This window comes from Muntiacus reevesi, chromosome 22 (assembly GCF_963930625.1).
Source record: "Muntiacus reevesi chromosome 22, mMunRee1.1, whole genome shotgun sequence".
Taxonomy (NCBI): Eukaryota; Metazoa; Chordata; class Mammalia; order Artiodactyla; family Cervidae; genus Muntiacus; species Muntiacus reevesi.
In genome coordinates this window covers 49,081,507-49,107,843 of record NC_089270.1, presented here as the reverse complement: position 1 = coordinate 49,107,843, position 26,337 = coordinate 49,081,507, and the positions used below count along the sequence as shown (strand labels likewise).

Genomic DNA, 26,337 nt, shown 5'->3' with positions numbered 1-26,337 from the left:
TAAATCAAGCTCCCCTCTCCTGTAGAATTTTGGCCTGGAGTTTTTAGTAATTATTTCAGGAAATATGATAAGTGAGAGAAAGTATAAACACATTTCACAGAACTTCTTATATATATGGCATTATAGTATATCAAACTAAGAAAACGATTCTGCAACAATAAGCAATAGTCTTATGACTTGAGATATGCTTACAGATCATTTCCGATCAAGTATGTAATATTTAGTATTTTGATAACAAGAATGGTATAAGATCATCTCTGTTCCTCTCTTAAAATGGAAAATAAAATATTATACATGTCTCCTTCTTATTTCTGTATAATGCTTCCCCCGCATGCATTGCGGAGCCACAACCTGACATGAAAGTTTATGACAGAGTGAGATTGTAAAAATATATTTTTTATCTGAGACAATTTTGCAATAAAAGCACATTTCAGTCCTTTAAAATAACAGTCGACAAGATTTGCTGTATCAAATGTAAGTGCCACACCTCAGTCAGTGGTTAAGATTTCAAACAAACCCCAGCCGCTAAGCTGAAATTGGCTTTTAAAATCTTTAAGTTAGTTTGTTCCCAGATGAACATTTTTTTTTTTACATGAAAAACCACACTTATCATACAGCTTGCAAATTCTCTGGTTTCCATTTACCCATTTTATTATCTTTTTATTACTGACAGAGACAGGAGCCAGGTCCAGAAACCAAAAGTAAGTAGACAATATTGTGAATATTAATGCAAGGTGGCAGCTCTTATTTTTCACCATCCCATCCTATTTTTCCTTGGAACCAATTTGTACAAAATGTATTTAAAAATCAGAAAGTTAAAGACAACCAATTTTCAACTCATTGACCTACAAATTTGTCTTTGATTGCAGGGGACTTCTGTTGTAGCAGGGAGATTAGGAGTGGGTGCTTGAAAGTTCAGGACCCTTGGGGAGGGTGTAATCACGGCTGACAATGCACCCGAGCCGTTTTATGTCTGGGGTAGAAATTGGAGGACATCTAGCCAGTTTATGAGTCCCAAGAGAGGGGGCAACGGATGTCCATAACCGTAACACCTCACTCTGTGGGGAGCCTGTCTAGTTCTTGGCAAGAATTTTAAGCTTCATTTTTCCTGGATAGCGTTCCCTTCTCTCTTTTTCTTTCACTCTCTTGTCTAACTAAATAAAAGTAGACCTAAAAGTACATTCATACACACACACACACACACACACACACACACAGAAAAGAAAATTAAATGAAGAAAATCTCAACAAATTCGACCTTAGATTTGTTTCAGCTATTATGAACACTCAGACTTAGCACCCACTTTCTTTGCAAGTTTATCCCTAATAATGACCAATATTTGTGTACTGCCCTTAGGATTACCAAAGGCATTCACAAATGTAACATCTGCACAAGAAAAAGTTTCTGCAGCAGGAATATAGCTCTATCATGCAGATTGCCAGTCTTGAAGATGGTTTTTTTGAAACAAAGTCCCTGAGATAGAAATTAAATCTACTTTTCCAGAATTCAAAGTCCAATGATCTTTTCTGTATACTAAATTGATATTTTCAACTTTGAAATGCTTATTAATTGTTTTAATATTTTATATAAAGAATAAATTAAAATTAGACTTCCTACATTCAGCATACTCAAAAAGGTAAACCTATACAGAGTATCCAAGGAGTAAAAATACCAAAACACACAGTGTAAAATCAGATAGAAGGTGGATGCCAAGGGTCCTCTGGTTCCCTTTCCTTTAAGAGTCCGACCAGCGAAACGAGAAGGGCTGGGACGCAGGGGAGGCGGCAAGCAGGAGACACTGCGCCCTCTGGTCCTGTCACTTGTGTGCTCCCTTGGGAAAATGTGGGACTCACTGAGTATGATTATTTCCAATAAACCCAAAGTGAAGACTACCCAAGTGCCCGTGAGTAGAAGGATGGATTAACAGATTGTGATTTACACAAACAAGAAGAAAACACAAGCAATGAAAAAGAATCATCTTCACTTCACCCAACAGTGAGGCTTTCTTAAATATGCTAATCAGCCACAAAAAAAAAAAAAAAAAAAAAAAAAAAACAAGAGCCAGACACCAAAGAATACACACTATATTACCAAATTTATATAAAATGCAATGCAGTCAAACTAGTCTCTAGGTTAAAGGAGGCGAGGAGCTGCTGAAAGGAACCAGTGCAGGGGGTATGGAGGGCTCCGCCTTCATCTGCATGATGGGTGCACAGTTGTGCTTTATTTGTCACAGTCTTTGAAATGAAACATTCATGATATTTGTACTTTCCTCTACATAGAATACACCTCAATAAAACTTGCAAAGGAAGGACATAGTTGGACCTTAAGACTGCATCTGTACCACCATGGATCTCTTGGATTAACTAACTTGTAGGCTTTTTCAGGCTGAAGAACTTTGGAAAAGTGTGGGCTTTGGATCCATTTGCCTGAGTTACAAATCTCCACTGCACTGTGACACTCACTGGCAATGTGTTCTAAGGGAAGTCCCCTAAACCCTCGGTTTCTCCAGTAAAGTTTTTATGGATTTGTGCCCCTCAACTCCCCAGTAGGGACAAACAGCATAAACAGGACAAAAACATAAATGTAAACCATATAAACTGAGAGACTGCAAACAAATTGATGGTATCATTCTTCCTCAACCCTTAAATATCTTTGAGTTAGTGCTATCACTAGCAAAGAAAAAAAAAAAGAAAGAAAAGAAAAAAAATCAAATTCTGTATTAGGAAGGTCTGGTAATAATTCAGTACGGCCAGCAACTCTCCACAGTTTAGTGCCTTCACACAACAGATGTTATTTCTGACACTTGAATGGCCAGGTGGGGTTTCCTCATTTAACGGCCTTCAGAAATCCTGTCCTCGGCTCAGTCTTTGGGATCCTCTCACTGTGTATTTGGAGAAAAGAGACCTTAGGAAAGGTGCATCTGTCCTTAACTGCTTTGGCCCTGAAGATGTGTGTGTTGGTCTCATTTACATTCATTTTAGGGGGAAGCAGCCACAGGGCCCCATCTCTCTGCAAACAAGCTCAGGAAAGTATGACTTTTCATTATCAGTCCATTAGCCACATCTGCCACATTGTCCTTATGTTCTCCTACACAAACTACAGGTAATTTCTGAGGCTCTATCAGTTAGGCATTTAACAACAAAGTCATAGAAATCCCAGGATCATTTGATCTACAAACGCATGTAACTTTGTGAAATATATATTCCAACTGGTTGACTTTAAACTCAATCTAAATACCAACGGATCTACTCACATTTCTGAGAGACAGCTTACATTCATTAACAAATGTTAGTTAGCCTGAGTCTCAACACCAAGGTGTCAGATCAGATCAATCTGAATTGAACACACTTTACTTTTTTGATCTTCAAGGTGAGAGCTGTCTTGGTGTTGTAGAAAGTACCCAGCACTGGTAACTGGGGTCATGATCCACCTTCTAAATTTATAATCAAATGTCAATATAATCAAAACTAGAGGGAATTCTTATATAGGACTTTTAAAAAATCTTCATAAACTTAAACCCACTGTAAATATTGTTCTCTAAAACTTTGGAAATGGAAGTTTTACTTTTACAATAGAAGGCTTATATAAGATATAGGACTTATTCCAAATCACAAACTTGGAACCAAAACTTGAGGCTCTATATTACCAGTCTAATATATATTTTCTTTCTTAGCAAAGCAGGAAAATGTCAAAAGGAAAAATGTAATAATGGTTGCATGTAGGAGACACTAATGATCAAGTTTAAGAAAAAATTTGATAAATCTGATAAGACTGTTTTACTGCCGAAATTCTCCCTGCTCCTTGATAGTTGACCCAAGTAGTACCAGGAACTGCAATTATATCAATAATCATCATAAACTGTATCTATTTCTCACTCTTCAATCTTTTTTTGTACTTGCAGGCTTAGGATTGCAAAACATAAGGCAAAAGGTATCACTTTGAAGAGTTTTCATCATTATAACCTTTTGGTCCCAGGAAGTGGTTATTTCATTTTAATAGTCCTCTTTCTATATATATAGGTGTCTTATGCCTGAAATGAATTTTCAAGACTGTCTTTATGTGAAGTATTTGGCAATCCAAAAACTACTGTTTCTGAAAATATGTATAGACCAGGAATGAAGTGTTCCATTTTTACAATGAGATGCAGATTTCCCATTAAAAAGTAAAGCTTTCATCTCCAATGCTATCAAGGACAGTATTTGAGTTTTGGTGAATTAATTTAAGAGGCTACAGAAGTCCTATAAAAGAATTTTTGCTAGTCTATTTATTACTTACTGTTGATTATAAATTTGAACATTACTATTAGTGTCCAGCTTGTGACTTTGAATAGTAGCAGATAAATATTGCTAACTGGTATTTAATCATTTTCAGTAACACTCTTTTCAATTAAACTTAATCTCATACACGTTTATACAATTTTACAATTTAATTATACAATTATCTCATACTATTTGTACAATTTGAGGGATCAATTATCAAAATGCATTGATACTATTTTTTTACTTGTCTCTATCTCAATCACCCTGTTTACTGTTTTAAGTGCCCTTTCTTCCTTAAAGCAAAACAGGACCAAAAAAAAAAAAAAAGAAAAGAAAGAAAGATACAGGAGAAAATGTGGAGGTTATTTCAGGGCTGAAGTAAGATATGAAGAATTGTTCTAATCTTTCCTCCAGCTTTTAACAGTGTTTCAAACTCTATCAAGTAAGAAGAGATGACTGTTATGCGATGTAGGGCATTGTGGGCCTGGGGTCTTCAATATTTCTCTAAGTTTGTAGATTTCATGGTCACAAGTAAGCACAAGTAGTTAATAAGTTCTATGCACCATCTTCGCTAACCCTACATACCTATGAACCGGCACAATGCCTAGTACATAATACTTGATTAAAAATTAATGAAGTATGGTTGGCAGCAGTTCCTCTATCTCTTGGCCAATCCTGACTTGTACATTCTTCTCTCAATATTATAGGTAAGCCAAATAAACAATCACCCTGAAAGCTCTTCAAATGGCTAAGAAAACTTCTGTCCCAAACTATACTGTCATCTGAAATTCCACTTTTGAGTTTCATTCATTTAGCTAAAAATGTCGGTCTTGTTAAAATGCAAAACAAATGCAGCAACACAGAGTCAATCACACTTGAATCCCTTTTAAATTATTTAAACTCATGACAGATGAATATCAGATTTGTTTTTCCCTAGTGCAGTCTGGCCAGAGGAGGGAGTCATTCTGTGGTCATAGAAGTAGGATGAGAAAAACCCAAGTCAGTAAGATGAGTTTAGATGAGTCAGAACAAAGAAACTTATCTCACACTGTTGCCTATAGATGAAATAATACTAAGAGCATACATATTATCTGATTATTACCAGTACTCATACATAATGAAAGTGAGATCCACTGCTGTGAACTAGTTAAAAGCTAATCATTGTCAGAGTCAAGGTTAGTTTCTAAGAGACTTGACTTTTAGTTTTGTGCTCCTTCTTTCAACTTTGATTACTTCTTTATAAATGCGAATCCTACTTCAAAGTAACCTAAACCTTATAAAATATTTTGGAAATTCAAAAGAACCTTAAAAGGAGTATCAACAAATTTCCTGCCTCTGTAATTTTCTATAGTATACATAAATAACTACTTAGGCTCCTTAAGAGTGATTTAATTTTCCAAACATGTAAACTATGATTAATTAAGTGTGAAGGTTTATGATTATGTAATTGGAATTTGGTTTAAAAATATTCTCCATCATTTTCATCAATACTAAATCAGCTAATTGAAATAATCATTGGGATCTACATCTATAGCAAAAAAGAAAAATCTGTATTGCTGCAAAAAAGAAAATATCTTTCCTCCTACTTCAAAAATGTATTCAATAAGGTAATTACTGCTAAATAAAAATTATACCATGTTCCATAATAGAGTGCTGAGGTCAACAGAGTCAAAATTAAGAATATCAGGCAATGCATTAGAGTTCTCGAGAGAAATGGGACCAATAGGGCATAAATATGTATATATGTGTGTTTATAACAATATATGTATATATTTATACACAAACACATTCATTACAGGGAATTAGCTCCCATGATTAGAGAGATGCAGAAGTCTCAGTATTTGCAGGGTGGTAAGTCAGAGCTGAAGACTCAAGCCTAAGTCCACAATTCTGAGAATCAGGAAAGCCAATGATGATGTTCCATTCTAAAAACTAGCAGGCTTGAGATCAGGAAGAGCTAATGTTTTAGTTCGAGTCTAAAGGCAGGAGCAAAGTCAGTGTCCCAGTTCAAAGGACACAAGTTGGCAGAATTCCCTCTTCACAGGGGAAGGTCAGCTTTTCTGTTCTATTTAGGCATTCAGATGATTAAATGAGGCCCACTCACATTAGGGGGGGCAATCTGGTTTACTCGATGTGCCGATTTAAATTTTAATCTCATCCAAAAACACTCTTAGCAAATACTTGGTGTCTTAATCCACTTGGGCTGCTGTAACAAAACACTATAAATTGGACAATTTATAAATAACAGAACTTTCTCAGAGTTCTGAAAGTTGTACATCAAAAGATCGGAGTGATAACATGGTTGGCTGCTGACTTTTTCTGGGTTGTAGACTTCTTATTGCATCCTCACATAGCAGGAAAAACAAGGGATCTCTGTGGGGCCTCTTTTATAAGAAAACTCATCTCATTCATAAGGGTTCACCTCTTGACTCTTAAGTCACTTCCTTACACCCTTAACTCTTGATACTATCATTCTTGTGGGTTGCCATTTCCTCCTTAGGGGAGCTTCCTGACCCAGGGATCAAACCTGTCCATCTTATGTCTCCTGCTCTGACAGGCGGGTTCTTTACCACTAGTGCCAGCTGGTGAGCCCCCTACGGTGCCTGGCATCTACATTAGTCAGGGAGCACTCTAAGGGAGCCCTCTGTGACATCCTAGTAGGGTGACTGAGTCAAAATTTTACGTAGTGAAATAGTCTACTGATAAATCCATTTTCATTTTGTGTTTTACTGCTCTGTACTCACAAAAACATATAAAAATGAGCTTCCCTACAGTCTCCAACCCTAACTCCCTTCTCTCCAGAAGCACAGTCAGCCCCACAGTTCTAGTTCTTAACTCTCCATGTGACAAGGTGCATAGTAGACAGGATCCTCTTCACACCTCTTTAAAGAAATCAGACCCAGGACCATGGACCATGACGCTGTCAGTTCTTACAACGGCTCTTTCTGTGTGGAGACTGGGGACACTCCAGGTCTTCCCTGGTAGCTCAGAGGGTAAAGCATCTGCCTGCAGTGCAAGAGACTGAGCTCCATCCCTGGGTCCGGAAGACCCCCTGGAGAAGGGAACGGCAACCCACTCCAGTGCTACTGCCTGGGGAATTCCATGGCGGGAGGAGCCTGGCAGGCTCCAAGAGAATCTAAGGAGAGAAAGACAAATGGTAGTGTACTACAGATAGCTCATATTCTCTTGCTTATCTTTTTCAGGAATTTTGTGTTGTCAAATACAGTCATCATTAAAATTTAAATGATATAAACTTACTGTGAAACTAATTTTATTAACAACAATACTAACGGATATTCAAAACTCATCACTTCCTAATTATTATACTGCATTTTATTATAATCTGTGCTCTTTCTTGAGGTTATTTACATGTCTTAAATTTGTATGGTGGAAATAATAAAAAAAATCTGTTCCCAACTCTGCCTTCACTGACATCATGTTGGTAACATGAAACTGACCACCATGGGAGCAGTCCCACTACAGAAATTGGCAAACACTACACTGTGGCTTCAGTTTCACAGTGAGTCCATTACGAAGCTGGCATATCACTTGGCTGACAGAGTGAGTGCCAAGGTCTAACAAGGATGATCTGACCCTAGCTATTGTGAGGTCACTGAGGATGAAGCAGAGGACAGTGGTTACAAATTGAACATGGCACCCATGTATGGAAGGATTTCTAAACGTGCTGTGTCTATGGAGTGGATTCTAAATCATGATATTCTGGAATCCCCTCCACCTTCAAAGGGATCATTCCTGGTCTGATCAAAAAGTATTGGCAGGCATGACCTTTGCAAATGAGGACCAAGTCTCTTTTCACTTTTTCTGGTATAGAAGAAGCCTCCGATCTTGTCTACAAAATAATGGAAGGGTTTCCCACTATTAGATGACACTGTACATTTGCCCAACTAGGTGGTTTGTGTCTGGATCCAAAATAAATGGTATTTATATGAAAAATCTGATATTACTTGTACCCCTAGGATTGTGTAATGATTCATGTTTGTTATTGCATGGGGAAATGCCTGGTTAGTAAAAATTAAATGTGGCAGTAGGCATATCTCATAGGGACATTGATTATAAATTGCATTTATTACTAAGTTTCATATAGGCCAAATATTTGAAATATTCATATTGTCTTAGAAAAAACAGGTGTGATTAATGTTTTAAATGTTTGCATCTGATTCCAGAAACTATGTTGCAGAGTTATAATTCCCCCTCTATCTCTCACATTTTGTGAGACTAAGAAATGATTATACATGTGACATTGGAAGGAGAATTTATGAAGTTGGTAGAAAGGTCCTACAACCTTTCTCAAGACCCCCCAAATCATGCTACCTTAAAGATACTCTAAGGATGGCTCAGATATTACAGTTAGTCAAATGCAGCTAATGAGTTAGTAAAATTAGGATATTAATGTTACTGGGAATTGGTTGATCCTCATTGATTAGTGAGTTAGTCATGAGAAAAACTGCCCTATCCATTGTATCCCAGGGGCTAGCCAAGGAAAGAAAACCATTTTCCAAGCAAGAATAAAGGGAATTAAGTACAGAGAATTGGTTATACCAGTCATGGAAGAGCCATGAGACCAAATAAGGGATGTGTGCAATCCACAGATTATCACCAACAGAAGACTACTATTCTCTTAGGCTGGAGGTCAAAGGAAACAGGTGATATCACCAAGAGTCAAGACAGCATCTATGGTCACCTGGCTGACAGGCTTTTTAGGACCTGGAGTCAAAGAGTTGAAGACATTCCTGCCAGAGATGCCAGCAAGATCAAGATAGAGAAAAAGACTCTGGTTTCTCCCTTCCTCCTGCTCCTCAACTACATATCAAGGATTCTCATTAAATCTAATCATGTGAACAGTATGTAGCTTCTAGGGGTCAGCAGAGCAAGAAAGGGAGAGGGAATACATCTGAGGGGAAACAGGTACAGGAATAATAAATCTAGCAAATCCAAAATATGTATCTATATCTAGATGGATAGACAGATAAACACAGACTCCCCCCAACATCCATTAATGCTATGACAAGGTAAAGAAAAATAGGGTTTTTTTCCCCTTACCCAGGTATATTATCTAAAGGAGCACTCAATTAGTTACTGAATTAGAAGTTGGTACATTCACCTGCTATTTAGCGTCCTAAAGGAGCACAAGATTGGCCAACTATCATGAGAGTCTATTACTGATCCAAGAGACTCTTTTTTCCCATTATTCCGAAGCTCTCTATCTGTTCTCAAACTGGGAGAGGTACTATAAAACAGAAAATGAGACTGATCTGACAGTTAACCCACTCTTTTCACCTTGCCTTCTTTTAAATATGCTGAGAAAAGTAAAATGGTCAAAAGGAAAGGAGGAGGAGAGGCACAAGTATGCTCACAAACTAGGTGATGGATGGCTGACAGCTGACTCTTTCTCAAGTGCTTTTATTGTCCCACGTGCTTACCCCTGCATCCCAGGAGACAGCTTGATGTAACACGCCAGTATGAGTGTCACTTCCTTGCCATATCCTCTTTTCACCATCACAAAGATAAGAGTCCATCAGAAAATACATGTTTCCTAGGGTTACTTCTGTTTTACGCAGATCCTCTTTATGAAGCTATTCTTAGAGTCCTCTTCAGTATCATAAGCTTCAACTAAGAAAACTACCTTTCCTTCCTTTCTGAACATTGTTTCATGAGGAATGAGTCCTGTTACTTACAAAGATAGGCAGAGGTCTCTCAAAGCAGAAAAGTCATCTCTTTTGCTTGCTTTCCACGTGCCATCTAGGTACTACAGTTAAGAACTTCAAGCACACAAATTTGTTCTAGAGAACTGGCAACTCAAAAATACAAATAATCTTTATAGTATTCAAGTAACCCTTAAACTTTTTGAAAAATAACCTTGCTTTAAAAGTCAGAGTGCAAAAAAACTCAAAAGAGTTGGCACGTCCCTCCAAAAGATTCTCTAACGTTTAGCAAAACTGAATTCACACTAAATCTGTTTATGAGTAAAAGACAAGTCAACTTTAAAACCAATCATAGATGACAATGTTTCTTTTCAATGTGTCTGCTTTGGAGCCATATTTCTGCTAAACACTCAAAAATTTCTTCTTGAGTATTTAGTGATATATTAGAACCAGAAATAAGGGATGATAGTGCTAGAAGGCAGTCAACGGTCTGTAATTTAATTCACATATTCCTTCTGCACCAGACTCTGTAAGATCACTGAGTCAGCTTAAGAACTTTGAAGCTGTAGAGTCCAGGGCAGGCCATTACAGTATGCCGATATCACTGTCCTCCTGCTCTGACGTTCTCCACTGAGTGACAGGGGAAGGAGAAGGAAGCGCAGTCACCATCAACTGAGAGTGATGAGACTGGAATATTAAAATTCAGGCTTATCTGAGCTGACTGAATTGGCTGGCAGAATGTTCTCCAGTTAAAGGTGGGGAAAGGTTAATTCTGCACATGACACCGCTACTGCATTTATACAAGTCTCCTAGGACAACTGTTTGCCTTGAATTGTTTTCTTCCTTTATTTCAGTCAGACAGTTGTGTTGACTGATTTTTCTTTTTGATGTATGAAATGACTGTTTGACTGAATTTACCGTTTGATTTCTACTAACGCACTGTAAAAACAATAGTCAACTTAGACTGGCAGGTATGAAAAATTCTACCGCAGAACCAGACAGAAATATTGCGTTCTATAGGTACATATGTCATATGCCCTGGGTTTTGGAAAATTGTTCCAATTTCAACTATTTTGCCCCATGTTTCAAAAGAGTGGGGCCACTGATTTAATAGTAAAAATAAGATTTGTGAAGTTCATATAAAAATAATTTTGTGTGAACCTGAGAATCACATAATGGGATCAGAAAAGAACTATTATGAGAAATTTTACTGTTTCTTACTTATCAAGAGGTGTTTCTATGTCAAACTTTTCAGTCTTCTTCTAGAAGATGTTTAGGAACAAAAGGTTTGAATATATTCATAGCAAATCCTTATTTATAGTTTTGTTTTCCCAATAATTATAGTTACTAAGATAGGACATGGAAAATGGCCTATCTCATGATTCTAAGCTCCTATTGAACATGTGGGAATTGGTAACATGAGTAGGAAAGTGAAGCAACTTTTGAGATTGTTACTGAGTAATGCTGATTTTATAATGAGTGCTTCCTTACATATCTGACTAATTTATCATGGTGCAGATGGCTGATTCCCATGCTTAGAAATGACAAAGGTCTTAAGAAATTCTCCATATTCCATTCATCAATCTGTGTTCTTCTTCAAAGCAAAATTAATCCCTTGACTGTTAACATATTAGCTTAATTATAATTTTTAATTTTAAAATTAACTGTGAGAATCGGAATTTCTGGTAGGAAAAAGTGATGGAAGATGGGACAAAAGAAAATAAATGAAAGAACTCATAGAAAGCTAAAACAGAATTTTTCAATAGTAGGTAAGGACTTCTGCTTCCAACTATATCAGTTTACCTTAGGAAACCATACTAGAAAGGTCAGATAAATCATAAGCAACATTTGACTGTGAGCATTATAAAGCTAATGAGGTAGCCATGACATAGAAAAATAAAATAGAAAAGAAACTCATAGAAGTAAGAACAGTATTCTGCACATGCTTTATCTAATCCAGTCATTTAGAAATTATTGATGAAAATCAAAAGCATGAGAAACCAAATATGGCTCCTAAGAGGCAGAAAAGCCAGTAGATCTTAGGACAATATTGGAGGACTGAGGAGAGAGCAGGGTTGGACTTTAGAATTAACAAGGCAGCTAGAATTTTAAGGATCAAAATCCCAGAGATGGGAAAGATTCAGAGACTCGAGCTCAATTCAGCAACAGTGGTCCCTTGACGTTATCACATTTTCCACGTAGGTAGACAAGGCAAGATGTTAAGAAGTCAAACAAAAGCTAACTGAAGTCAAAAGCAAAGACTCAGGAGTCTTGTAATGCTGAGGAGATAAAACTGAGGTTCAGAACCCACCAAAGAATAGTGGCCCGGTGGAAAGCTAATGATATGAATTAGGACACTGGAGGTTTCTATATGTATCTGTGTCCACGTGAATGTGTGTTAGGAAGGTTGATGAAACAGCTACCTTGATGGAAACATCTATAAAGAAGGAAAACGAGTATGAAGCTTGTGCAATGACTGAAGATCAATAAGCTGATCTTTCCTTCTGCTCCTTACCTGGGAATAGGAAATTCTCTCTTGAAAAAAGGACAGTTGACCGTTCAACAATACAAGACTTAGAGACACCGACTCCCTATGCAGTCAAAAATTCACATATCACTTGATAGGCGGCCCTTCCTATCTATGGTTCTGCATCTGAGGATTCAACCAACCACGGATCATGCAGTGCTGCAGTTGTTGGGAAAAAATCCATATATAAGTGGATCTGTGCAATCTAAATCCAGGTTGTTCAAAGGTCAACTGGAATGTCATTATGATTCTCTACAACTTGTCATATCCCAAGTCTGGTGTTCATCAAAGAACCACCAAGACTCCCAAGAAAAGGAGAATTAGAATAAAAAACAGAATCAGAATCATGGATGACCTAGATATTAAAGTTCAAATATATTTTGATAAATATTACCAAGTTCAGGAAAATAGATGACAAGGTAGAGAATTTAACTAGACAACTAGAAACTGATTAAAGTTGAACTGACAGAATTCAAAATTAAACTCAGTAGTGGGCCGAACACAGGTGAAGAAAGATAAATGAACTGGAAGACAGAGTAGCAGTAAAAATAGGAAGACTAAACGTGGAAAACAAAAAGGATAAAAAAGTACAGAAAAGAGCATTTGAAACATATGGGCCACAGTAAACATTTTCATCATATGTTTACATTGGAGTCCAAAGGGAAAAGAAGAGAGAGATTCGGGCGAGAACAATATTTAGAAATAATAGCTGAGAGTTCTCAAAAACTAAAAAGAATATATCAAGCCATAAATTCAACAAGCACTAAAAAACGCAACAAGAGTAAATATAAAGAAACCATATCTAACACCACCAGAGTACAATTTACAAATAGCAAAGAAAAACAGAACACCTTAGAAGTAACCAGAGGAAAAACAACAGTTGACCTTTCAACAACGCATGAGATTAAGATTACTGCTTACTTCTCAACAAAAATGATTAATACTAGAAAATAATGGAACGTGCTAAAGAAAATAACTGCTCACTGAGAATTCTAGAGGCAGAGAAAATGTTGTTTGGAAGATGAAATAAGGAAATCTGCAAACAAACAAAATTTAGAGAATATGTTCTCATCAGAACCAACTGAAAGGGAGACCCGCAGGCAGAAGGAAAATTATCATAGAGGAAAATAAGGACTTGACAAAGGAATTAAATAGAACAGAAAGGAAGCGTAAGTGAATAAATCTGAATAAAATCTAACTGCACATAAGAGTAATAATGAAATATATAAAAATTAGAATGCATTAAAACAAGAGGAAGAGGAAAAAGTAATAAAATAAATTTAAGGTCTCAGCACTGCTTGAGAAGCAGTAAAGGAGCTAATAAGTCACGGTGCATGTGTAACTGCTACCTATATAAGCATTGTGAGCTAATAAAGGGAAAATGGAGTTTGATGAATTTAAAAGGAAGAGCCAGAGGAACATAAAAAGGAAGGACAAGCAGAAAACAAGGAGTAAAAGGTCTATAATAAGATACGTTAACTGTAAATAGTCACATTAAAGGGCAGAGATTTTTTGAAACAAACAAAAATCTTAATTCTATGCCCCTTACAAGACACCATAGTCAGACTGCAAGTTAAAGGATGCAAAACTTATGTCATAAAAACAATAAGCAAAACTGAAAAAAAAAAAATAATGGGAGATTTGAAAGCAAAAAGTATCACTGGAGATAAGACAGGATAATAAAACCAACCATTACTCTACAAGGAACATGTCATAAAACTAAACTTCGAGGCAATATATGAAGGGAAATTCTGAAAACTAACTAGAAATAAAATCTAAATTACCTAGATCAATAATTCAGAACAACAACAAATCAGTAAACTACAGAAGATCTGAATACCATTGTTAAAGTCTTTGGCCTATACACCCCGAGGAAACCAGAATTGAAAGAGACATATGTACCCCAACATTCACTGCAGCACTATTTACAAAGCTAGACAAGGAAGCAACCTAGATGTCCACCAGCAGATGAATGGATAGGAAAGTTGTGCTATATGCACACAATGAAATATTACTCAGCTATAAAAAGGAATGCATCTGAGTCAGTTCTAATGAGGTGGATGAACCTGGAGCCTATTATACAGAGTGAAGTAAGCCAGAAATAGAAAGACAAATACTCTATATTAATGCATATAGAGAGAACTTAGAAAGATGGTACCAACAATCCTACATGCATGGCAGCAAAGATGACACAGATGTAAAGAACAGACTTTTGGACTCAGGGGGAAAAGATGAGAGTGGGATGATTTGAGAGAAGAGCATTGAAACATGTACATTACCATATGTAAAATAGATGACCTGTGCAAATTTGATGCATGAACCAGGGCACCTAAAGTCGGTGCTCTGAGAAAACCCAGAGGAATACAGTGGGGTGGGAAATGGGAGAGGAGGTTCAGAATTGGGGGGGACACATGTATACCTGTGGCCATTTCATGTTGACCTATGGCAAAAACCATCACAATATCCTTAATGTAACTATATCCAATTAAAATAAATTAATTGAAAAACTCTTTGGCCTACATTTGCATAAAACACTGCATTAACAAGAATGAAATGCACATTTACATACAAATTTTGAGGTGTACATGGCACATTTTTAAGTTGACTGAATGCTGGGTATAAAACAAGACTCAGAATAATCAAGAAATTTTAAAATGTATAACCAATATTTTATCAAATATTTGGACATTAAAAACACACTTCTGGATTTCCATGGTGGTCCAGTGACTAAGACTCCATACTCCCAATGCAGGGAGCCTGAATTCCATCTCGAGTCAGGGAACTGGTTCCCACAAACAAAGAGTTTTCATGCCACAACTAAACGACCTTGCATGCTACAATGAAGACTGAAGATCCTGAAAGCCACAACTAAGACCAGGTGCAGCTGAATAAACAAATTAAATTAAAAAAAAAAAAACCAAAACATACTTCTGATAAATATGGATGTCAAAGATAAAGTCATAATAGGAATTAGAATTTCATTAATTGAATGATAATGAAACACTGACCTAGAGCCAGACATCCTGGAATATGAAATCAGGTGGGCCTTAGTAAGCATCACTACGAACAAGGCTAGTGGAGGTGATGGAATTCAAGTTGAGCTATTTCAAATCCTGAAAGATGATGCTGTAAAAGTGCTGCACTCAATATGTCAGCAAATTTGGAAAACTCAGCAGTGGCCACAGGACTGGAAAAGGTCAGTTTTCATTCCAATCCCAAAGAATGCTCAAACTACCGCACAATTGCACTCATCTCACACACTAGTAAAGTAATGCTCAAAGTTCTCCAAACCAGGCTTCAGCAATACCTGATCCGTGAACTTCCAGATGCTCAAGCTGGTTTGAGAAAAGGCAGAGGAGCCAGAGATCAAATTGCCAACATCCGCTGGATCATCGAAAAAGCAAGAGAGGTCCAGAAAAGCATCTATTTCTGCTTTATTGACTATGCCAAAGCCTTTGACTGTGTGGATCACAATAAACTGTGGAAAATTCTGAAGGAGATAGGAATACCAGACTACCTGACCTGCCTCTTGAGAAACCTGTATGCAGGTCAGGAAGCAACAGTTAGAATTGAACATGGAACAACAGACTGGTTCCAGAATTAGGAAAAGGAGTACGTCAAGGTTGTCTATTGTCACCCTGCTCATTTAACTTACATGCAGTGTACATCATGAGAAACGCTGGGCTGGAGAAAGCACAAGCTGAAATCAAGACGGCCTGGAGAAATATCAATAACCTCAGATATGCAGATGACACCACCCTTATGGCAGAAAGTGAAGAAGAACTAAAGAGCCTCTGGATAAAAGTGAAAGAGGAGAGTGAAAAAGTTGGCTTAAAGCTCAACATTCAGAAAACGAAGATCATGGCATCTGGTCCCATCACTTCATGGCAAATAGATGGGGAAACAGTGGAAACAGTGGCTGACTTTATTTTTCTGGGCTCCAAAATCACTGCAGGTGGTGACTGCAGCCATGAAATTAAAAGACACTTACTCCTTGGAAGGAAAGTTATGGCCAACCCAGGCAGCGTATTAAAAAGTAGAGACATTACTTTGGCCACAAAGGTCCGTCTAGTCAAGGTTATGGTTTTTCCAGTGGTCATGTATGGAAGTGAGAGTTGGACTATAAAGTTGAGCACCAAAGAATTGATGCTTTTGAACTGTGGTGTTGGAGAGGACTCTTGAGAGTCCCTTGGACTGCAAGGAGCTCCAACCAGTCCATCCTAAACGACACCAGTCCTGGGTGTTCATTGGAAGGACTGATGTTGAAGCTGAAACTCCAATACTTTGGCCACCTGATGTGAAGAACTGACTCATTTGAAAAGACCCTGATGCTGGGAAAGATTGAGGGCAGGAGGAGAAGGGGACGATGGAGGATGAGACAGTTGGATGGCATCACCAACACAACAGATATGGGTTGGGGTGGACTCTGGGACTTGGTGATGGACAGGGAGGCCTTGCATGCTGCAGTTCATGGGGTCGCAAAGAGTCAGATATGACTGAGCATCTGAACTGAACTGAATGAAAATATACTGTAGCAAAACCTGTGGGCTGCAGATAAAGCTGTGGTCACATAGACGCTTAAGTATTAGAATTATATAATATATGTAATCATATACGTGTGTGTGTGTTGTGTAAATGGAAAAAGAATAAAGCTTCCAAAAGATACCCTATTACCTTGAGGTAGACAACTACTGAACTATACCTAATAGTGGAGGCAGGGCAGACTTCAGAACTTCAGGAGACCAGCAGAAGGCAGCATTTGGAAACAGGAGTAGCTTCCAAATTAGGCAGTTTGAGAGCACAGTGAACGCCAATGTCAGAAGCAGTCTCCAGGAAAAAGCATTTAATGTATAAAGTGGTGGAGAAACTAAAATATATTTAAGATTTGACACTCTAATTCCTTTTAAGGATGATTTATGTTTCTAGGGAAAAAATAAGAAGTACTTGATGTAGAAGGTGAATAACTTTATAATTTCCAGGAGAATCTTGGTACCAGGATGACACAATGAAGAACTTGGGAGTCCCCTGACTAATCTAGCAGCGAGAAAATGAAAACAGAGATGAGAGAGAGAAATAGAAAGACATATTTGTGCAATTGGGCACTGCTGCACTTTAAAGTCTAGGTATGCACTCCAAATCATAAACAAATGCCACCATGTTCAGAGCTAACCCTGAGACAGTGATTAGTGTCTAAGAGATTAATTAGGGACAACTCTTGGCATCAACAACGTATGGAAGAAAAGGACATCAGATTGGGCAAAGGTAGAAGTAAAGTTGTGTTGCAGCCTCAGGAAACCTCAGGTGACCCTTTGGGGGAGAGTTCTTAAAATGAGATGACCCCTTCAGGGGGATGTCCCAATTCAGGAGGATGTCTTAACTTTTATATTCTTACACCTGTCATTGGATGAAGGGCATTGTACGAAGGGGTGATGTGACCCTGGGCTAAGTGGCTCCCTTTAGCTGAGATTGGCTGTCTGCAGCATTTCCAGGGCTGGGGCAAAAGCTCTAGAATCTGAAAATTGTTCAACTTTCCTTGTCCGGGTTGCCAAAGTAAAAAATACAGGCAGGGTATATTACAAATAGTTCTTTAGCCTGGAGAAGAGGTCTTGAAGCTGTGAGCCACTCACTGGGAAGCAGCAGGACATGAAGGATTCTTGAACAGATCGGAAGCTACTGGAAGGCCTTTCAGGAGTTCAATCCCATAATAAATACTGTACCTTCAGTGTAACTTTGCCCTCTCTGCCAGTCTTCCTCAGTTCCCATGTGGGCCCTTTTGGACTTGAACTTGGTGTTCCCAGAACTTGAGCTGGAGACTTCCATGAAGTCTGCTTTCCATCTACTGGCTCAGCTTTCTTGCTCTCTCTGCTCCAGGCTAGTCTCTTCAAACTGCCTTTTCCATTTCTGGCAATAATACCCCTCTCTAGACCTAACTAATGCTTTTCTGGGGCAAAAGGAAGAGAATTAATAAGGGTAACTTTTATTTCTAGGAGGGAAGTTACCATGTTCCTTCAGAGTATTCATCTCCTTGATTATTTAACTTTTACTCTAGATTACTCATGGGTATTTCTGCTCCCCTACCTTCAACCCAAGGAGGTTTTAGAACATTGTCCTCTCTCAGCATCAAGTCTCTCTCCATCCTCCCTCTCTCTCTCTAAGACCCACCTTTATCCACACACTCACAGGCTTTCTGGACCTCCGAGGAAGATAAGCACTTCACAGAATCTCTGCTACAGGACCAAACATACTGAAATGACTTTTTATGAAGATATTGAAGCAACAGAAAAAGAATACATGAGGATTGTTTCTCCTGAGGGTTCAATTATTTAGAGGGCCTTTATCACACTTCGATTGATAAATCTAACCTTTCCTTTCTTGACTACAGTTGATCACACTGTGATGAAAACAAGGTAGAAAATGGAAAAATAATACTTGGATTTTAATGAAATAATAAAAAGGCAGGGCCTATCTTTGACTTTTGCCAAGAGAGAAAAGAGTTCACATTTCGACTATGTGGTGGCAGGAGTCCCTTTTAAAACAGGGCCAGTCTGCATGATGCATTGAAAAATCAACCTTTTCAAATATAGCCATAACCCCTCAAGATTGTTTCATTTCTTGGGGCCAGGCAAACCAAACTTCGGGTTTGGTTTGAGTGGTGCCCTGTATACTAAAGTGATAAACATAATCTGGAAGCACAGCACAGGCTAAAAATATGGAGCTGGCAGCCTTTGATTGAAATTGAAATATTTTTCTGCTTTTAATTCACTGCATAAAATTTTAACTGTCCAAATTCAATCAGGTAGGTCGTCCTAATGATCATGAGCTTCAACCCTGCTAACAACTAAGCCTGCACTGTTAAACTCTACTTTATCTGTTCCAGAAACCTCCTGGGTTTCTTTAATGCCTCTGTTATTACTTGCTTTGCATCATTCTGCGTTTCTTTAAAAACACAGCTGTGTGACCTCTGGAAGTTTTATTACTTCCTTGAGACTTGGTTGCCTCCTCTATGAATATCTGGGTATATATTTAGTATTGCTCAATAGAATTTTTTATGATAATGAAAATGTTTTGTATCTGTACTAGCCAATGCAGTATTCACTAGCCACATGTAGCTAATAAACATCTTTAAAATATGGCAAATCCAACTGAGAAACTGCAGTTTTAATTTTAAAATTTGTTTAAATACAAATAACCTCATGTAGGTAGCATCTACTGACAGTATAAATCTATGTAATATTTTAAGGATATTCTCCACTCTAAAACTCTACCATTCATTAGCTCAACCTAAATATTTCTGCCCTTTGACAAGCAGAAAATAATTTATGCCTCCCTTGAAATTATTTTTCAAGACCTTTGTCAGTTTGGGGACATCATATTCTTAAAAGTGACTTTGCTTTGTGAAACTTTAATAACGTTGACGTTTCCTGCCCTTGGAAGCACCTCTGTTATTATGGGAAATGTTGTGGACGAACAAGGACCATTTCAAGAGATGTGGGAAAACTCCTTCTGGACTTAATTTCATGATGAGGATGCTCAGAATGTCAAAATGCTAAATTGCTTATAGTAAGAACCATACCTCTTTCACACTATTTTCTGCATGTAGCTGGAAAATGTTTAAAATATTTTAAAATAACTGCACATCTATTTCTGAAGCTGATTTGGCTGTTCAAGGCTTACTAGAACTTTATCCATCTCACTATTTCACTCAGTAAACAAATGCAGTTGTTACATATGTGTCTGTGTTCCCTTCTAGATTATGTGTTTATGAAGTTAGAAACTAGATTTATGTCACAGCCCTTATGTATAGCACAATATTCATTGCTAATTCAGATCGTATTTTAAGATGAGACAAAAGTTAACATTTTTAATGTAGTCACAAATATCTAGCAAACCAATCAGAAAAAAAAAAAACAATTTTTTTAATTGGTCAAGAACAAAAAGAGAAATACTTCATGCAAAATCATATCTCTAATAACTACCACTGGAATTAGAACACACACATGCTAAAATTATTTTAAAATATCTTATCAAAGACTTTAAGGCTGTACCTAAAAAGATTATATCAGAAGTGAACATAATCACGTTGTCTGACCAGCGTGAATCACGCAAGGCATATTATATATAAAATAAACAATAAGAACCCACTGTATCGCACAGAGAACTTACTCAATACCTTGTAATAAACGGTAATGGAAAAGAATACACACACACACACACACACACACACACACACACACACACACAACTGAATTACTTACCTGTACAGCTGACATACAACACTGTAAATCAACGACACTTCAATTTTTTTAAATAAGTGTAAAAGGTCGTATAGCTTCATAAACTCACCTCTGGTACCCAAGGGACTACCTGAAACAACAGCAGCTACAACTTTCCTGGAGACAGGACATGGCCAGCAAACTGGGCTGTTACACTCGGTAATAGTCATACCTGTAAAAAATATACAGGCTCATTAACACATAGGAATTCCTCATTTTTCTGGCAGTATTAGGCAATGAGGTATGCATATGAGAATTTTTTAAATGACAAATTTAAGAAGAGTATTTTAACCTTCACTCATTAATTTTTTCTAAAATTAAGAAATGTATTCATCAGTGTATTTAATGTTTCCTTGATGACTTGGGGTCATCAGTTCAATCAACGTTTGCATGAATAATACAAATGGAAGCAAGACAAGCACTCACACTGAAACTGAAGATGACATAATGTTCTATCAACTGGAATAACTGATGAAGGAGTAAGAAAAAAAAGACAAAAATGAAAACAAACCATGATCAAGAAACAGTCACGTTCTGACTTCTTCTATTTAGTTTCAAAAAGTGAATTGAAAGTGCTCCGTTGTGTCCGACTCTTTGTGACCCCATGGACTGTAGCCCACCAGGCTCCTCTGTCCATGGAATTCTCCAGGCCAGAATATTGGAGTGGGTAGTCGTTCCCTTCTCCAGGGGATCTTTCCAACCCAGGGATCGAACCCAGGACTTCTGCATTGCAGGTGGATTCTTTCCTGTCTCAACCACCAGGGAAGCCATTTCAAAAAGAGACCACAAATCCCAGTGGTATCTCCAACATTATTAGCTGTCTTTATCCCTTGTTTCCATTTTCCTTTCCTTTTTCTTCTACCCTAGAGGGGTTCCAGGAAATGTTTATAGCTGCTCTCAAGACAAATTCTAATACCTGCTTCTTCTCAAAATTTCACAATGTGTCCAGGAGATAAACAGTGTGGAGGTCAAATACAATTCACCACAGGGAGATCTGTGGTGAAAATAACATCAGAAACTAGCTCCTAAACATGCAAAGAGCAGAGTATGGTGTCAGGCACTAATTTCCTTCCAAATACCTCTCCATTTCTAAACGATGTCTTTATTTATTTACCAAGATCCCTTTTTATTGGTTCCCTCTTCCAGACTGCTTCACTTCACCTGTCCTCACATTAAAAATACATTCACACTCTTTTTGATTCCAGTTATTTGCTCATTAAGTAATCATAGGACTGTTGGAATTAAATACAGAGTAAAATTAAAATACTGGAATCACTTGGAGGGTTTAAGCACTTCCACCAATGAATACTGGGTGTGGAATTCAAGAGGCTGCACTTGACTTGGCCTTGTCCAAGTTCTTTCTTAAGAAGTTTGTAAGATAAACCTAAACTCAGAGTTATTCAGATTGGACTGCTTTCTCAGGTGGACTAGAATTCACTGCTCATTCCACCCACTCTGAGGTCAGTGGCACTTTTCGGAGATGGGGTGGCCTCCTCTGCCCACTGCGGAGGCTCAGTTCCCCCTGGGCCCACTCTCTGTCTCAAATCCCACACTGAGGCCAGATGCCAGCCTTCCCAGAACATTAGTGGTCTCCTTTCAGTGTTGGAACTGCTCAGACTGAGTCCCCGTGGACTCTTTCTCAGCTTGAAACCTGATCTTCAACCCCTTTACCTGACCTGGATGGTCACCTTCCTACTCTAGGCTTCAGCTGCTTTAGCTGTAAAATGATATATCTCTTCTTAGTTCCATGGAGTCGCAAAGAGACCGACACAACTTAGCAACTGAACAATGACGACATGATATTCTTTATGATACCCTGTATCGCAGGACCTGTTTCTACGGCTCCTGATGCCAGCTTCTTTCACAATCATATCTTGTTCATCTCTGAAAGTGGAATCCAAATCAATCATTTCCAGGCAGCTTTCAAATCTAGAATCATTCCCTGAACTTTCAAAGCAGGTTCTCTTAATCCCTTTCTCCTAGGATGGCAGGCACTTCATACTCTGTCTTCTCTCCTGAGGATTCACAACTCCTCCAAGATCAAGATGCTGCTCAACCAATTCTCAGGTCACACTCTGCACAGCGCTTGGTGTATGGCAAACAGCCAATAAAGATTTGAAAACGAATTAAATCGAAATGAATGACTGACATTCATAAAGTTGCTGACAACTTTAATTGTTCTCCCTTCCTGGGGAGAACAGTTGGAAGAATCCCCAGTCTCTCTTGTGGCCACAGAAATGGACTGTGGCCAAAACAGCAGCAGAGAAACTGACCTGGATCCTTCCAGAGCTGGCTCATCAGAAACTTCCATATGCATTTCTCCATATTCTTGACCCCTTCTGCTGATGGATGCAGATGGGGATGAGGTCTAAGGGAAGGGAGACAGTATAGGATGGGAGGAGTCTGGGTTCCTGAATGACCATCTGAAGGAGTGCAGTCTCCCCAAAGTGAATACCCACCCAGGGCTGTGATGTGGGAACCATAGTGCTGTGCTGCTGAAATTTGGGGAGTTGTGTGGTAATTTAGCATAAACCATTATACGCACAATTATGCTAATTATACGATCCACTTAAATGGCCCTCAATCTAGTACATTTAAAATGACAGACATCAATTTGTGTTATTGACACTTTTACCCTCCAATTTAACCCTGCTCTTCTGAATCAGTCATTTGACCTCAGAGAATATCAATTCCTCAACAGATTTTACTCTGAGATTCATACACACTGCAATCAGAATTACAATATTTGAAAAATAATGTTGAGAAAGTACTTTCCAGAGAAAACTTCAGTAACTTTTAATTCCTTGATCCTGCTTTGAAAACACAGCATAGTAAACTACTTGCAGTTTATCCATATTTATTGCTAATTAACAAAGTATTTTAGTTGGGATTAATTTTTAACAAATAAATAGCAGGTTTCTTGTCCACATCACAGCTGAATGACTAAATTCTCTCTCTGGAAGATTTCTTGACTGACCTTTATTTGTACTCAGTCAACTGATCTGGGTCAAATACCAGATATTAAAAATCTTCAGCATGTTCTTTTTCTTTCATTACTTTTCATCCAATAAGCATTTGACCACGTGGACTTTTCTCTGGTCTGGAGTATTTTTACTAACAAGCTACATGATGTTGCAAAAGACCTTAAGGCCCAAATGCTGGTATCTAATGAGTCTGTTCCTTTGAAGAGACTGATTTACTTTTGCTCCAACTTTTGGAAAACTTGCCCCAAAAAGCTCCACCACCCTCCTATTCTGCCCACTTCATCCATTAGAGAAGACGATTTTCTCAGTGTTACTTCCAAGGTACAGGCAGATGAACGCTTATACAACGGATTCAGTTACCTGCCTGGGAACTGAAAGGACCTTTCCCATTCAAATATCCTGGTTAGGAACCACGTTTTTTAATTTCTCTGGGAATTAAGAAACAGCAAGGAACGAGGGTACGTGGTTGATAAATGAACGTCAGTTCTTCTGAAAATCACTCTGTCTCCTCCCGTTCCTCTTGGTGTTCAAGGTAGGGAAAGAACCCTGGTCATCACCATGTGGTTATCGCGCTCCTTCTCTTCGAAGAGACAAGCCGTTTCATTGAGGACACTAATTCACCAAACTCAAGGCTCGAATTCCTTTTATGTACCCGATGCCTATCTTTATAGTATATGCCATTATCTTCAACAGTGAAATGATATGCTTTATTCCTCATTACAGAGACCAAAGTGCTATAGCAAAAGTCACTCCTGAGAGTTTTACGTGGAAATTTACTGACTCAAGAACAAATTTCTGTAGAAAAAGACAACCCATCTCTGTGTTACAAAGCATTGTTCCTTGCATCAACCACCAGTGTTAACTACAATCTATTATGATTTGAAGCATGCTAAATAAGCAGATTGTACTAAAAAAGAAAAGCACATAAAAAACCCACAGAACAAAACCCAAACTATTCTCAATAAAAATATTCATTTGCTGGAGCCAATCTGAGATTTAACCAGGATTAGATACTTTAAACTGCAACACTGCATACCAGAACACCATGAAATAAACATTTCTCCTGATTTGGATACCATCTCCTCCTGATGCAAACTCTACCCCGACCCAAAGAAATCCAAAAATCCCAAAACCAGCCAACCAACAACAAAAAATAACCAAAGACCCAAAACCAAACAAAAAACCAAAGAAACCACGCCCATTACTATAACTAAAATTCTCAAATATTTGAGCGTCTATGGTAACTGCTCAAAGAAGTATTTTTTAAATGCTCATTTAACTTAGGAGCTTCCCTAGTAGCTCAGTTGCTAAAGAATCTGCCTACAATGCCAGAGACTCGGCTTCGATTCCTGGGTTGGGAAGATCTCCTGGAGAAGCAAATGGCAACGCACTCAAGTATTCCTGCCTGGAGAATTCCACGGACAGAGGAGCCTGAAGGGCTACAGTCAGTCCACGGTGTCCCAAGAGTTGGGACATGACTTAGCGACAATACTGTCACCATTTAAGAGCAGTGCAGCTCCGCCAAAAGTCGCCAAAAGTCGTTAGGCTTGAAAAGCCTAACGGAATCAAGAAAAACTCTTCACCATACCCCAAAACATACAAAGGCGGGAATAGTTTTATTTCAAACTTTGCTTAGATGTTAGTATGTCACAAACTGCCCTCCAAGACGCGCTCTTAGAGTCAGTGACCGTCAATAAAGCCTGAAAACGCTGAAAGTGAACGTTAATAACCTTTTGTAGCCTATCCTCCAGAAGGCTTTAGCAAAGAGCACGGAGTCCCACCTGAACACCCGCTGTTGGCGGCCAGCGAACAGGATCCCGAGCTGGGCGCCCCCATCACCGGCGCGCATCCGGGAGCAGAGACCTCTTCACACCCGCGGACCCAACGCGCCCGACGCGCACCCCGCGGCCCCGACTTCGGGCTCCTCGGAGGCACCTCCCCTTCCCGAACCCGCGAGCCCGCGGCGACCGGGTCCAGGCGGCGCCCACAGACCCAGAGGCCGCCCCCCGCGGTCGAGGGGCGCCGAGTTAGGGAGGGCTGCGAGCGCGCGGGGCGCCCACAGTTCCACGACCGTCTTGGGCCCCGGCCCGGGGTCCTCACCCTGCGGCCGGTGGCGGCGACCCCGGACCCGAGGACCCAGCGAGGCTCGCGCTCCCCGAGGCTGGAGGAGTCGGGGGCCGCTGGCCGTTGGGCAGGCGGGGGCGCGCGGTGAGGGGCTGCGGATAGAGCTGCACTTACTCGTGTCTGCGCTGCTCCCCGGTCCGGGGCCTTTCGCAGTGGGGACCGACCCAGTCTCCACCTTCCCTCCCCTCAGGAGCGGTCCGGGAGCTCTGGCGTCCCTGTGCCTCCGCCCACTCGCCTGTGGCCGCTCGCGCCTGCGCACTCGCACCTGCAGCCTCTCGCGCCTGCGCACTCGCTCCAGGCCCAGTGGGGGCGGGGAGGGGCGTTTGTCAGCCCCAGGACTCCTGGCTGGAAAATCCTGACTTTACATTTCCTTAGAGTGTTGGACTTGATATCAGTTGTTTAAAAAAATAAATGTCAAGTTTTCTTATCCTAATCATCATTTCATGACTATAGATTCTGTCTTTGTAAGATTTAAGAATAATAATTTCTACTTGGTCAACTGAG

General features: G+C 39.1%; 1 protein-coding gene across 4 annotated transcripts in view; it reads right to left on the bottom strand.

Annotated features, from left to right (window-relative positions):
- Nucleotides 1–26,069, bottom strand: part of LOC136152997 (exocyst complex component 1-like) — a 70,859-nt gene extending 44,790 nt beyond the window's left edge. For all 4 annotated transcript variants that reach the window (XR_010660313.1, XR_010660312.1, XM_065914621.1 and 1 more), the window contains exons 1-2: nucleotides 25,948–26,069; nucleotides 20,796–20,897 (exon numbers count right to left, since the gene is read on the bottom strand). The gene's annotated coding sequence lies outside the window, so the exon portion shown is untranslated. The remainder of the gene's footprint in view (nucleotides 1–20,795; nucleotides 20,898–25,947) is intronic.
- Between the last annotated feature and the right edge of the window lie 268 nt (nucleotides 26,070–26,337).